Genomic DNA, 4,975 nt, shown 5'->3' with positions numbered 1-4,975 from the left:
CTCCACCCCTACTGTAGAAGATAAGACTGCCATCATTTCATATCTTGAATTCATTGGAAAGCTCTAGAAAAAAAAATTTACTGGTAGTCTTGGTTACATATTTTCAAAGTAACCTATTAATTTGCCTTATAACCCTGTGGGCCACAGACAACCTTCTGTCTGTCCCATCAGCCAGGACAGCTAGGCTGGTAAGGACTAGGGAGAGGGGCTTTTCTGTGGTAGTCCCCACTCTGGAATTCCCTCCCTAGTGACCTCTGCCATGCCCCTTCTTTGATGAGCTTTTGCTGGGTTTTGAAAATCTGGCTGTTCAGGCGGGCATTTGCGGTGGGTTAGGGTTTTTTAGAGCAACATTGTTTTGTTTAGTTGATCATGTAAATTGGTTGTACTTTGTGTTGGTATTTGTATTGTACACCACCTAGAGTGGCTGGGTAGCTGGCCAGATGGGCAGCCAATAAATCAAATAAATAAATTTTGTGATAGTTCTTCAAATTTATGGGAAACACAATTATCATTCAAAAATAGCTTCTTTCCCTGAGAGAGATGCTAGGAAAATATATCCATTAACTATTGTTGAAGTTGCTTATGAAATGTTTTGAGTTTGTCCAAAGTAATATTGATTCCCATGAGCAATCCTGGATTCATTATACTCTATCAGCTTTTTTATTAACACCATTCTTTTGCTACATTTAACTTACTGACGTTAAGTATTTATTATTCCAAGCTTTATAGTCATTAAAAACACTGATGAATTCCACGGGAATCAGGTTGCCATCGAATTATCTGCCATCTCTCTACCTAATGTTTCTGGTGTAGATACAAGTTGTTTTGTTCTGCATGCATCGTTATTTTCTGGAGCACAATGCATTCTTCTTACACCTCAAGCTTATAATGACAGGTGTTAGATCCATCTCATGTCTGGGATGATTTCTAACATACTGCACTGATTTTAGACATCACAACAGTGCCAAAGTCAGTCAACAGAGATATTTGTCATTTGGAGTAGTGTTATTTCTAAATTACAGTTTCCTTCAATCCCAGTTGTTTCATTTGATTGGGAAGATTTCGATTTACCAAAATCAACAACTCTTGTCACCCAAGAGATGTTGCCTAAAGTTTGGCTCAGAATACAAACCTTGGTTATTCATAATGCTTGCCTCAGATATGAGGTGAACATTATTTCCTGATTTCTTTGTCCATCTGCTTGCCTCCCCTCCCCTCCCCTATGAGTCTCCAATCCTACCCATCTGCCCACCCACTTAATAGCATTTTAAATCTGTGCTGAATGGATTTATTTTAAGTTACTGATTTATTACAGTTTTCATTTTAAAATATATTTTATTTAGAGCACTAGTGGCCTAGACATTTTCCCTAAAAGTGAGAAGTATGATATCTGATTAATCGAAGAACCTCTACGTTTTCTCTTTAGCTAACATCATACCCAAAGGTTGTGTTTTAGACATGATTTTTCTACTACACAGGTGTAAACTGAGAAATGTGTACACTGTTAGGTGGGAATGCATGCACCGGAATCCTGCTACAAGCTGTAGCTTAACTGCATGAGCCCATGCAGTAAAATACACATATGTACAGTTTTCACAACCAAGTGTATAAAATACATGGTAATAAAATAATAAAAAGGTGTGTGAGATGTTATATCCTGTATAGGGCATGCCCACACAGGTTTGTTTATATTTTTGATGCATTTCTGAGACATGTGGTTGTCTAGTGTGAGACACCATCCACTCTCACCAAAAGAGGAAACTGCATGGAGATCTGGACCAACAAGGAAGACCTCTTAACAGTCTTCCAAAAGCCAAAATGGGTCAGGCGGTACTGTCTGATGCCCTATAAGGCTTCCCAGTCAGGTTTGCTCACTGACCTGAGCAACTTGGGGACTATTTCGTCTGCCAGCTACAAACCTAATGCCTTTTTAGTCATTTCCATCACTACCCCCTCTCACCATTCACCTCTGTCTTATCTTGCCCCACGCCCAAAGTGACTAGCAAGTGACAATACACGCATTATCACAATTGGTCATGTTTACCTTTCTGTTAATTATGAATCCAGTATATGGATTTGGAAAGGCTGTCCTGTCCTGGAAAGTTTGCTGAGTTATTTAGCCATTTTCAACCAACTGGTCCAACAAGCAAAGCAGTTGTTGTTTTTCTGTTGCAAAGAAAGTTCTCATGGCAAGGTGACATCTAGGAACTGAGACTTTGCATTTGATCAGGCTTGTTCAGTCTAGCATTGTTGCTTAACAGCCGCAGAGAGCCTAAGCAGAACTTGGAATGTTTGATTGGTGTCCTTGGTAACGAACCAGCATAAAAGAAGCAGTTATGCCGGATACTTCGTGGAGCTTGTGAAATGTAAGGTAGTGCTCAGTTTAAATGTGTCTCAGCTTTCATATTTATGGATTTGTTAAATTACTGGGCATATGACTTTCCTTCTTTGTTTTCTGTTTTGGGGAGGTGCGCTATAGCATATGCAGAGTCATGAGGGTAAAAAGTAAGATGCAGCAAAAAGGGCACACTGATCTTGCTGTTTACGTAAAACCAGAATTGTTAATAGGACTAATAGTACTTCATATTTTTAATTTAAATATAATGGAAGAAAGGAGAAATTCAGCTTCTGCACCTAGCTATGCTCTTGTGGAATTTACCTAATTTACCTAAGATGGTCAGAGCAGTGAAATATGCTTAGCGTGTTCCTACATTTTCAACATCTGCCATTTTCAAAGTGATAGGAAAGTATCAATTAGGAGGAATGTCAGATGATCACCCTGGGAGTTCATTAATTCCATCACATTATGGGGCTGCCACATCTGGATAAAATATAGACAGCTTATCAACCAGGCCTTATCAACCAAGAGACACAAGGTTATTTGTATTATTTGGAGGCAATGGAGATCATAATCTGAGCAGAAAAAACCTTGGATCTTTTGCAGGGGAACATATGGCCAGGTCATCACCCATGCCACAAAGTGACTGAGCAGAGAGACTCTGGACCAGACACTGAGTGGTAGACCTGCAGGGATAGTGCAGCCCTTCAGGTGGGCATCCATCACCTCATTTGCAAGTCTCAATACTCACCAGTAGAAAAGTTGCCCAAGTATCCCTCCCAAGTGATATAAGTTTGACTCAATTGGTTGTTGTTGTTCAGTCGTTAAGTCGTGTTCGACTCCATGACCCCACAGACCATAGCATGCCAGGCCTTCCTGTCCTCCGCTCTCTCCCAGAGTGTGTACTGGATTTTAACTGGATCTTGAAAACCTATTTATTTCAAGCTGCTTTTAGTTGAGGTGGTGTGCTGAATTTCTGAGTTTTTATGGTTTATATTGCTGCAACCTTTAAAATGTTTTCTCATTAATTGTTTAAATTAGTTTACTATGAGTTTGTTCCTGGATTGTGGAATGTTTTGAATGGTATGTTTTATTTGAATGGGATTTTGTAGTTTTATGTTTTTGTTTTTCTATGTAAGCTGTCTTGGGAGGAGTTTTACCCTGAAAGGCTGCCTAGAAACAATGTAAATACATTCAAGAATCCTTGTGAGTGCATGTGCCCAGATGCAATGGCAAAGGCTCTTGGCAGACTGACGAAAGGAGGGTTGGGGAACCTGTGGCCCCCCCATTGCATTTTAACACCCACTAGTTCTTGTTAGCATGACCATAGGGGTTGTAGCCCAACATTTGGAGGGCCACAGGTTCCCTGCCCCTAGACTGAAGGATTTGATGTGAACACATCCCCACGCTTCCACTTCTCACGAGGATCCTTTGAAGGGTGTCCTGACTAGGTGTGAGGCCCAGGGGAGGCAAACTACAACACCGTGCTCACTGTCTGTTCTGGGTCACATCATGGCTGTCTTACAAAATGGATGCTCAGAGTGACCCAGAATTGCAGATCAGGAACCCCACCTCAAGGAGTCTCAGACTTCCTAGACTTTCGTGGACCATTCCTATTGGTCAGAGGCATTGGACCAGCCTTATAGAGAGGTCACGTAGTAGTCTCAAATATTCTGTAAAATAGTGGTAGGATCACAGTACCTAAAATTGTCCAGTGAGAAGTAAGCAAATGCCTGCCATGAAGGAGGCAGGATTTTAATCCATGGAGCTATCACAGAGAGGGCTTTCTACTGGGGTGCAAAACAAACATCTTTTTTTTGGATACCAAACACTTAGCTGACAAGACTGTGGGGTCCTGATGGTTATATATGTGTTATAACCTTATATTGGGTTTATATTGGGTTTATATTGGTTTAACTGTCATGACTTCTCCCAAGAATGCAGGAAATTATTTGTTGTGAGGATGCTGAGAATTCTGTTAGAGGCCCCTTTCACAGAATGTGGGGAGGGAATGATGATAGTGTAAAATCTATAACAACCTCTGCCTGCCCAAGAAATGGGATAAAGTAATATGATTCAATTCAGCCTTCATTCATAAGGTGAATTCTATTTCCCACAGAGCACAAGTACTGTTTCTCTCTTTATTTTGCCCAAAGTCCCCCTCACTCCAAGGAGAATAAATAGCATGGATGGCATGTTAGACTGGCTCTGAAATGTAGTTTGATACATCAATTTAGACAGAGAGAATTCCTCTTTGCTTTCTTCAAGCAGCCCTTCTAAGAGGGAAAATAACCTACCTTCATCTTCTTAAAATGCATGTGGGATTATATAGGCATATAGGTCCTTAGAGAAGGGTCTGCCTCAGGAATTACAGCTCCCTCCTTGTGGGGCGCTGTCTATAACATCAGTGCCTTGCTAGATAGGTCATTGCTCAAGGACACCTGTAGAGTGTCTTTAACATCCTCAGAACACATGTTCACTAAACGTGATGAGTTGCTAGATCCAGAGTTGCTAGATCCATTGAAATTAATGGGACTTAATTTAGTCATGACTCATGAGGGATGCTGAGGTTAGTGTTTCTCTTTATTCCACATAAGCTGTAAATTCTATTGGTATGCACAGTGACTAACATTCAAC

This window comes from Heloderma suspectum, chromosome 1, assembly GCF_057233095.1.
Source record: "Heloderma suspectum isolate Gila_16-S chromosome 1, 16-S_ref, whole genome shotgun sequence".
Taxonomy (NCBI): Eukaryota; Metazoa; Chordata; class Lepidosauria; order Squamata; family Helodermatidae; genus Heloderma; species Heloderma suspectum.
This window is presented reverse-complemented; position numbering follows the sequence as displayed.